The sequence below is a fragment of the Pristis pectinata genome, chromosome 2 (assembly GCF_009764475.1).
Source record: "Pristis pectinata isolate sPriPec2 chromosome 2, sPriPec2.1.pri, whole genome shotgun sequence".
Lineage (NCBI taxonomy): Eukaryota > Metazoa > Chordata > Chondrichthyes > Rhinopristiformes > Pristidae > Pristis > Pristis pectinata.
In genome coordinates, this window is record NC_067406.1 from 85,399,715 (window position 1) to 85,409,854 (window position 10,140).

Below are 10,140 nucleotides of genomic sequence, written 5' to 3' on the forward strand. Positions count from 1 at the left end.
GACTGGTGTGTGTCCTCCTGACATCCCCTTCCTGAAGTCCACAGTCAATTCCCTGGTCTTGCTGACGTTAAGTGCGAGGTTGTTGTTGCAACACCATTTAACCAGCCGATCTATCTCACTTCTGTACGCCTCCTCATCGCCATCTGAGATACTGCCAACAATAGTCGTATCATCGGCGAATTTATAGATGACATTTGACCTGTGCTTAGCCACACATTCCTGAGTGTAGAGAGGGTAGAGCAGTGGGCTAAGCATGCATCTTTGAGGTGTGCCTGTGTTGATTGTCAGGGAGCAGGAGATGTTACTGATCCACACTGACTGTGGTCTTCTGATGAGGAAGTCAAGGATCCAATTGCAGAGGGAGGTACAGAGGCCCAGGTTTTGAAGCTTGGTGATTATTACAGAGGGGATGATGGTGTTGAATGCTGAGCTGTAGTTGATAAACAGCAGCCTGAAATATGTTTTGCGGTTGTCGAGGTACTCGAAAGCAGAGTGGAGAGCCACTGAAATTGCATCCACTGTAGACCTGTTGTGGTGGAGCACAAATTGCAGCAGGTCCAGGTCCTTGCTCAGGCAGGAGTTAATTCAGGTGAGAACCTTCGACTGTAGCAGTGAGAGGTTGAAGATGTCCTTGAACACTCCAGCCTGTTGGTTGGCACAGGTTTTCAGTACCCTGCCAGGTACACCATCGGGGCCCGACGCCCTGTGATCTCTGTCTCAGAGGCCGACATCATGTTCTGATGTCAGCCTCCAAGACAGAGATCACAGGGTCACCAGATGCTTTGGGGATTCGCACAGGTGTGGCGTTATTCTCCCTTTCAAAGCGTGCATAAAAGGTGTTGAGCTCATCGGGGAGTGAAATATCACTGCCATTTATGCTGTTAGGTTTCACCTTATAGGAAGTAATGGCATGCAAACTCTGCCACAGCTGTTGTGCATCTGACTGTGTCTCTAACTTCACACAGAATTGCCATTTTGCTCTGACGATGGCCTTCTGCAGGTCGTACCTGGACATAGGGTTCTGGATCGCCAATCTTGAAGATGAATCCTTGAATATGGTCCAGTCCACCGATTCAAAGCAGTCCTGTAAACACTCCTCCACCTCCCTTGACCATACTTTCGTGGTCCTCACCACTGGTGCTGAGGTCCTCAGTCTCTGCCTATATGCTGGGAGTAGAAGAACAGCCAGGTGATTGGACTTGCCAAAGTGAGTGTGCGGGATGGCGTGGTGGGGTTCTTGATGGTCTAACAGTGATCGAGTGTGTTGGCTCCTCTGGTTCCACAGGTGACATGTTGGTGGTAGCTTGTCAGAGACTTTTTCAAGCTGGCCTGGTTGAAGTCCCCCATGACGATCGGGAAGGCATCAGGGTGCGCTGTACCGTGACTGTTGATCACGGTGCTCAGCTCCTCCAGTGCCAGCCTGACGTCTGCCGGGGTGGAATGTACACTGCTACCAGGATGACGGTGGAGAACTCCCTCAGCAGGTAAAACGGACAACACTTGACCACCAGATGTGCCAGGTTGAGGGAGCAGGACTGAGACAGAACCGCCACATCTGTGCACCACAATGAGTTAATCATGAAGCAAACGCTGCCATCTCTGCCTTTACCTGATGCTGCCGTCTGATCCATGCAGTGGATGGTGAAGCCCTCAGTGTGGAGCGCTGTGTCCAGAGTGCTGGGGGATGAGCCATGTCTCTGTGAAGCAGAGTGCACCACAGTCCCTGATGTCCCTCGGTATCCAAGCTTTCAATGTCCAGGCATCACAGTCACAGAACAGGAGTGAGGCCTTTTAAGAATGAGATGAGGAGAAATAACTTCATGCAGGATGTTGAGAATTCTCTCAGCTGAAGGGCTGTGGAGGCTCTGTCAATATGTTTATTGAAAGGAGATGAAGACAGATTTCTGTATACTGTGGAATCAAGGGATATGGGGATAGTGCAGGAAAATATGACTGCAGAAGATGAGCCATGATGTTGATGAACGGCAGGGTAGGCTGGAAAAGGCAAATGACAAACAGCTGTTTCTGTTGCTTCTGTTAGAAAAGATGAAAGGAAAAAATGGCCTCATTTGTGAATTCCACAGTTGAAAAAGGAGGCAGTGAGGAATTTTAAGCCTGTTGCATTGGTGGTTCAGTGGTAGAATTCTCGCCTGCCACGCGGGAGGCCCGGGTTCGATTCCCGGCCAATGCAAAATATCATTTTTCATTCCCGCCTGTATTCATCCCGTGTTCTTTCTTCTGTTCAACTGTTCTCATCCCTGGCCTCACCCCATCTGTTTAGCATTTTCCTCCTACAACTTTGCAACAGCTGCTCAACCTCACATCTACAGTGGCACAGTAGCATAACGGTTAGCGTAACGCTATTACAGTGCCAGTGACCTGGCTTCAATTCTGGCTGCTGTCTGTAAGGAGTTTGTACATTCTCCCTGTATCTGTGTGGGTTTCCTCTGGGTGCTCCAGTTTCCTCCCACATTCCAAAGACATGTGGGTTATGAAGTTGTGGGCATGCTATGTTGGCGCTGGAAGCGTGGCGACACTTGCGGGCTGCCCCCAGAACACTTTGTTAGTTAAGTTAGTCACTTGGCTGCACAAAACAGGAAGAATATTTTATGAAAGGTGACGGATTGGGTAATGTTGATTTTCAAAGGGGACCCAGCGGTCTTTGTACACCATTCTCAGAAAACCAGTATGCAGGTGCAGCAAGTAGGAAGAGAGGTAAATGTTATGTTGGCCTTTGTTACGAGAGGATTTGAGTTCATTTGTAGAGAGACAGTCATAGAGTCACAGAGTTATAGAGTCATACAGCACAGAGACAGGTCCCTCAGCCTGCCATGTCCGAAGTCCCACCTACACAAAATCCCATTTACTTTCACTTGGTCTGTAACCTTCTATGTCTTGGTGATTCAAGTGCTCGTTCAGATGTGAGAGTCTCTGCCTCCACCACTTTCTCAGGCAATGAGTTGCAGACTGCAATCACCCTCTGGGTGAAAAAAAATTCCTGCTCAGCTCCCCTCTAAACATTTTACCCCTCACTCTTAACCTATGCCCTCTTGTCTTGGACAGGTCCTATTAGCAAATTTCTTACTATTTACCCTGTTTATGTCTTTCATAATTTTGTAATTGATGAATAGCAGCATGATGTATGTTTTGCGGTTGTCTAGGTGCTCCAAAGCAGAGTGGAGAGCCAATGAGATTGCATCCACTGTAGACCTGTTGTGGTGGTAGGCAAATTGCAGCAGGTCCAGGTCCTTGCTCAGGCAGGAGTTAATTCTAGCCATGACCAACCTCTCAGAGCACTTCATCACAGTAGATGTGAGTGCTACCGAGCAATAGTCATTGAGGCAGCTCGCCCAGCTCTTCTAGGGCACTGGTACGATTGATGCCCTTTTGAAGCAGGTGGGAACCTCCGACTGCAGCAGTGAGAGGTTGAAGATGTCCTCGAACACTCCAGCCAGTTGGTCAGCACAGGTTTTCAGTACCCTGCCAGGTACACCATTGGGGCCTGACACCTCACATGGATTCACCCTCTTGAGGATGTTCTGACGTCAGCCTCCAAGACAGAGATCACAAGGTCACTAGATGCTGTGGGGATTTGCACAGGTGTAGTGTTATTCTCCCTTTCAAAACGTGCATAAAAGGCATTGAGCTCATTGGGGAGTGAAGCATCGTTGCCATTTATGCTGTTAGGTTTCACCTTATAATAAGTAGTGGCATGCAAACCCTGCCACAGCAGGGTTCTGGATCACCGGTTTTGAATGCCACAGATCTAGCCCTCAGCAGACTGCGAATCTCCTGGTTCATCCAGGGCTTCTGGTTTGGGAAGACTCGGTATGTTCTTAAAGACGCACGCTCATCCACGCAGGTCTTGATGAAGTCGGTGACGGCTGTGGCATATTCATTTAGATCTGAAGATGGTTCCCTGAATATGGTCCAGTCCACCAATTCAAAGCAGTCCTGTAAATGCTCCTCCGTCTCCCTTGACCATACTTTCGTGGTCCTCACCCCTGGTGCTGAGGTCCTTAGTCTCTGCCTATATGCTGGGAGTAGAAGTACAGCCAGGTGATTGGACTTGCCAAAGCTAGATGGCACAGTAAGTGTTCTTGATGTTGGTCTAACGGTGATCGAGTATGTTGGCTCCTTTGGTTCCACAGGTGACATGTTGGTGGTAGTTTGTTGGAGATTTCTTCAAGCTGGCCTGGTTGAAGTCTCCTGTGATGATCGGGAAGGCATCAGTGTGTGCTGTCTCATGACTGTCGATCACAGTGCTTAGCTCCTCCATGCCAGCTCAATGTTTGCCAGGGGTGGAATGTACACTGCTGTCAGGATGACGGTGGAGAACACTCTCGGCAGATAAAGTGGATGACGCTTGACCGCCAGGTGTTCCAGGTCGGGGGAGCAGGACTGAGACAGAACCGCCATATCTGTGCACCACAATGAGTTAATCATGAAGCAAACGCTGCTGTCTCTGCTTTACCTGATGCTGCTATCCAGTCCATGCGGTGGATGGTGAAGCCCTCGGGCTGGAGCACTGTGTCCAGAGTGCTGGGGGATGAGCCATGTCTCTGTGAAGCAGAGTACACAAGAGTCCCTGATGTCCCTCAGTATCCGAGCTTTCAATGTCCAGGCATCACAGTCACAGAACAGGAGTGAGGCCTTTAAAGAATGAGATGAGGAGAAATAACATCATGCAGGACGTTGAGAATTCTCTCAGCTGAAGGGCTGTGGAGGCTCTGTGAATATGTTTATTGAAAGGAGATGAAGACAGATTTCCGTATACTGTGGAATCAAGGGACATGGGGATAGTGCAGGAAAATATGACTGCAGAAGATGAGCCATGATGTTGATGAACGGCAGGGCAGGCTGGAAAAGGCAAATGACAAACAGCTGTTTCTGTTGCTTCTGTTAGAAAAGATGAAAGGAAAAAATGGCCTCACTTGTGAATTCCACAGTTGAATAAGGAGGCAGTGAGGAATTTTAAGCCTATTGCATTGGTGGTTCAGTGGTAGAATTCTCGCCTGCCACGCGGGAGGCCCGGGTTCGATTCCCGGCCAATGCAAAATATCATTTTTCATTCCTGCCTGTATTCATCCCGTGTTCTTTATTCTGTTTAACTTTCCTCATCCCCACCCTCACCTCATCTGTTCAGCATTTTCCTCCTGCAACTTTGCAACAGCTGCTCAACCTCACAGCAACAGCGGCACGGTAGCGTAACGGTTAGCATAACGCTATTACAGCGCCAGCGACCTGGCTTCAATTCCGGCCACTGTCTGTAATGAGTTTGTTTGTTCTCCCCGTGTCTGTGTGGGTTTCCTCCGGGTGCTCCGAATTCCTCCCACATTCCAAAGGTATACGGGTTATGAAGTTGTGGGCATGCTATGTTGGCGCTGGAAGCGTGGCGACACTTGTGGGCTGCCCCCAGAACACTCCACGCAAAAGGTGCATTTCACTGTGTGTTTCGATGTACATGTGACTAATAAAGATATCTCATATTATCCTTCATCTCACGAGCACTAAGCAAGCAGCAGAGATGCATGAAAGATGTCAATTTGGCCACTTTGCTGCACAAAACAGGACAGGAATAATATTTTGTGAAAGGTGACAGATTGGGTAATGATGATTTTCAAAGTCTGTACTTTCTATTGAAGGTGTGTAGTGACAATTCACCAGAATGGTTCCGGACACAAGAACTTTGCCGTTTGAGGGGCAATTGAGGAGATGTGGCCTGTGGTATCTACAGCTTAGAGGCATGAGAGGAGATCTCGGTGAAAAGAGGAATTCACAACATGGAATTCTAGAACGGGCGCAGCACAGAAGAAAGCCATTCGGCCCATCATTTTGACGATGGCTCTGTGCCAGAGCTCCCCTCCACTCACCGGGCCATTCTCTGCAGTCTTGCAAATTTCTCTCCATTACATGCCTTGTGAGGTGCACTATGGTTCCTGCCTCCATCACACCTGTGGTCAGTTCACTCCGCATTCTCAGAATATAAACCATTCTGGACTCCAAGCCCAGTCAACTATTCAATACAATTCTGGGTGATCAAACAAATTTGTTCCCTGCTTTGTCCCCGTATCACTTGATCTCTTTAGCCATCAGAACTTTATCGAACTCCTCCTTGAATGTATTTAGTGATTCATTCTCATTTGTATTCTGGGTTATGGAATTCCATTGGTTCACCACTCTTTGGGTGAAGAAATTTCTCCTCATTTTCATCCTAAGTGACTTATTGGGTATCCTTAGGTTGTGACCCTTGACTTGAACTTCCACGGTATCAGGAACATCCTGCCTGTATCTGGTCTGTCTAAACCCATCTGGATTTATAAGTTTCAATGAAGATCCCTCATTTTTCTCAACTCTAGTGAATGCTGTCCCAATGATCTCTTCATAATTTATTCCTGCCATTCCAGGAACCAGTCTAGTAAACCTTTGTTGCACTCCCTCCATTGCAATAACATTCTTCCTTAGATATAGAGAGCAAATCCATGCACAAAGCTCTACATTGGGTCTTCCCAAGACCCTTTACAACACAGCAAGGCTTCCTGCTCCTGTACTCAAATCTTCTTGTATTCAAGGCCAGCGTATCATTTGTCTTCCTAACTACTTGCTGCAACTGAATATTTGCTTTCAGCAACTTGTGCACAATACCCCGCAGATCCCATTGTATCTTTTCTTTATCCATCTAATCACATTCTAATAACAATGTTTTTTTGTTTTAGAACCCAAGGTAGATGACCTCATGTTTATCTACATTAAATTGCATCTACCATACCTTTGCCCACTCACCCAACTTGTCCACATTACATTGGAGCTTCTTTGTCTCCTCCTCACAGCTCAAATTCCCAGCCACCTCCTCAGCCTCCTCTGCCCAGCTTTGTGTCATCTGCAGACTTGGAGATATTGTAGTGACTCACCGCACCGGCGTCGAACCGGCTCCCGACATTGCGAACGTTGTTGGAGGCCCCGATCCAAGATGGCGCGGGGCCCTCCTTCTTCCCTATCGTCAGGCTAGGAAAGCCCGCATGCGGGAAGGTCAGGTGACCTGCGCATGACATCAGTGCAGGAACTGTAGCGCGGGAAGTTTTGGGATATTAAAGGCGCACGCGCCCGTCGTTCATTCGACTTCTGATTTCGAACCAGCAACTCTGTGTCTTCATTTTGTAGTGTGTAGCTGGCCGCTACATTGGTGACCACGATGGCCCAAACGTTTTTGGACCCACGATGTCTGCACAGCAAGAGGTACAGGCAGTCGCCCTTAAACTGCCCACCTTCTGGACCCTCCGGCCCCATGTCTGGTTCGACCAGGCCAAGGCCCAGTTCCAGATTCGCCAGATCACCAGGGACGACACCAAGTACTATTACGTGGTGAGCGCCCTCGACCAAGACACCGCAGCCCAGGTCGAGGACTTCATCCAGGCGCCCCCAGAGGAGGAGAAGTACGATAAGTTCAAGACCCTCCTTCTCGAGACTTTCGGCCTTTCCCGACGCAAACAGGCCTCCCGCCTCCTCCACCTCGATGGGTTGGGCGACAGACCCCCCTCCACGCTCATGAACGAGATGTTGGCCCTGGCAGATGGGCATAAACCCCGCCTGCTGTTTGAGCAGATCTTCCTGGAGCAGTTACCCAATGACCTCCACCTGTTCCTGGTGGATGCTGATTTCAGTGACCCCCGGAAGGTGGCCGCCCGGGTGGATGTCCTTTGGCGGGCGAAAAAGGAGAGCAGGGCATCCATCGAGTGCATTGCCATGCCACATACCCAGCGGCCCAGCAGGCCAGACCCGGCATATATCACTTCAGACAGGGGAGCTCAATTCACCTCCGGCCTGTGGTCTGCTGTTGCCGACTTGTGGGGTTCCCGGATCCACCTCACCACCACCTATCACCCACAATCCAATAGGCTGGTGGAGAGGTTCCATTGCCACCTGAAATTGGGACTCATGGCCCACCTTAAGGGGCCCAACTGGGTAGACGAACTCCCCTGGGACCTGCTGGGGATACGCACCGCGCCAAAAGAGGACCTGCATGCCTCGTCTGTGGAGATGGTCTACGGAACGCCCTTAGTCATCCTGGGCGAGTTCCTACCAGCCCTTCGGGGGCCAGAGGAAGAACCTGCCGCGGCGCTTGACCAGCTGTGCGAGCAGCTTGGAAACCTGGCCCCGATTCCCACCTCGCGACACGGACAAGCCCCGACCCGCATGCCGATTTCCCTCCAAGACTGTAAGTTTGTCTTCGTCAGGAGGGGCGTGCACCGATCACCGCTGCAACGGCTGTATGAAGGGCCATTCCGGGTCATCAGGAACAGTGGGTCTACATTCGTGCTGGACATTGGGCGGCGCGAGGAGGTGTTTATGGTTGACCAGCTGAAGCCGGCTCATTTAGACTTGGACCAACCCGTGGTGGTCCTGCGAGCGCGGCGCAGGGGCAGGCCACCCAAGTCATAGTTTATTTAATTCTGGTTTTCGCGACGGTATTGCCGGTTCTGGGGGTGGGGGGGGGGGGGGTGGTGGTGGTTATGCAGCAACTCACCGCACCAGCATCGAACCGGCTCCTGACATCGCGAGCGTCGTCGGAGGCCCCAATCCAAGATGGCGCGGGGCCCTCCTTCTTCCCCATCGTTGGGCTAGGAAAGCCTGCATGCGGGAAGGTCAGGTGACCCGCGCGTGACATCAGCGCGGGAAGTTTTGGGATATTAAAGGCACACCGCGCCCGTCGTCCATTTGACTTCTGATTTCAAACCAGCGACTCTGTGTCTTCATTTTGTAGTGTGTAGCTAGCCGCTACAATATAACATTTAGTTCCCTTGTCCAAGTCACTGACATATATTGAGTAGTTGGAGCCAAAACACTGTTCCCTGGGGCACCCAATAGTCACTGCCTGCCACCCAGAGTATGATCCTACTCTCCGTTTCCTGTTAACCAACTGTTAATCAATGCCAGTATATTATCTTACATGCTTCATTTTGCACACTGATTTCTTATGTGGAACCTTATCAAAAGCCTCCAGAAGGTTCTTATACACCTCATCCACTGGCTTGCCCTTATGTCGTCTACATGTTACATCCTCAATAAATCTCCAGTAAATTTGTTAACCCCAATTTCCTTTCCATGAACCCAAGATGACTTTGTCCCGTCACATTAACATTTTCCAATTGCTCTGTAATTACATCTTTTAAAACAGATTCCAGCATTTTCCCTACTGCTGATGTTAGACTTAATTTTCTATAATTCCCTGCTCTTTCTGTCCCTGCTTTTTAAATAGTGGGGTTACATTTGCCACCCTCCAATCTGTAGGGCCTGCTTCAGAGTTGTCGAAGATAACCAGCAATGCATCCACTATTTCCAGGGCCACTTCAGATAGCATTCGGGGATGTAAATAATCAGGCGCTGGGGATCAGCCCCAGTAATTTCCCAAACACTATTTCCACTTTAGTTCTCTTCAGTTCCTTCCTCTTTCTAGACCCTCAGTTCCTTCCTCTTTCTGGACCCTCAGTTCCTTAACATTTCTGAGTGGTTATTTTTATCCTCCTTTGTGAAGGCAGAACCAAAGTAAACACGTAATTGTTCTGCCAACTATAATTTCCCCTGTTCCTGACTGCATGGGACCTAGATTTGTTTTCACTGACCTTTTTCTCTTCAGATATGTATGGAAGTTTTAGTGATCAGTTTTTATGTTCCCTGCAACTTACTGTCATTCTCCTTCTTCTGTCTCTTACTCAATCTTTTTTTGTCCTCCTTTGCTGAATTCTAAACCGCTCTCGATCCTCAGGCCTGCTGCCTTCTCTGGCAGCTTTATATGTCTTCTCTTTTGATCTAATACTTTCTTCACTACCTTTGTAAGCCCTAGTAGAAACTTCTATTCCAACTTATTTTTGTGCCAAAAAGTATGAATAATTGTTGTAATTCACACGTACATACTTTAAATATTGCCTATCCACCATCAACCCATTTAGTAAGGTTCCCCAATCAATCACAGTCAATTTGTTCCTCTTACCCTTGTAGTTTCCTTTGTTCATATTCAGCTTCCTAGTTTCAGATTCTACCACTTCACTCTCCAAAATCAGCTTTCCAATTGTCTAATTTTACTTAGGATAAAACTAGTGCAATGAAAACTTTCAAAGATGTTTTGTAAAATAAAGAAATAAG

At 48.7% G+C, this 10,140-nt stretch overlaps 2 non-coding genes across 2 annotated transcripts; both read left to right on the forward strand.

The window, feature by feature from the left end:
• The first annotated feature begins 2,120 nt into the window (after positions 1 to 2,120).
• trnag-gcc (transfer RNA glycine (anticodon GCC)) lies at positions 2,121 to 2,191 on the forward strand. The gene has a single exon. It is a non-coding gene; the product is annotated as a tRNA-Gly (tRNA).
• A 2,794-nt stretch (positions 2,192 to 4,985) lies between these two features.
• On the forward strand, positions 4,986 to 5,056 carry trnag-gcc (transfer RNA glycine (anticodon GCC)). Its single transcript has one exon. It is a non-coding gene; the product is annotated as a tRNA-Gly (tRNA).
• The last annotated feature ends 5,084 nt before the right edge of the window (positions 5,057 to 10,140 follow it).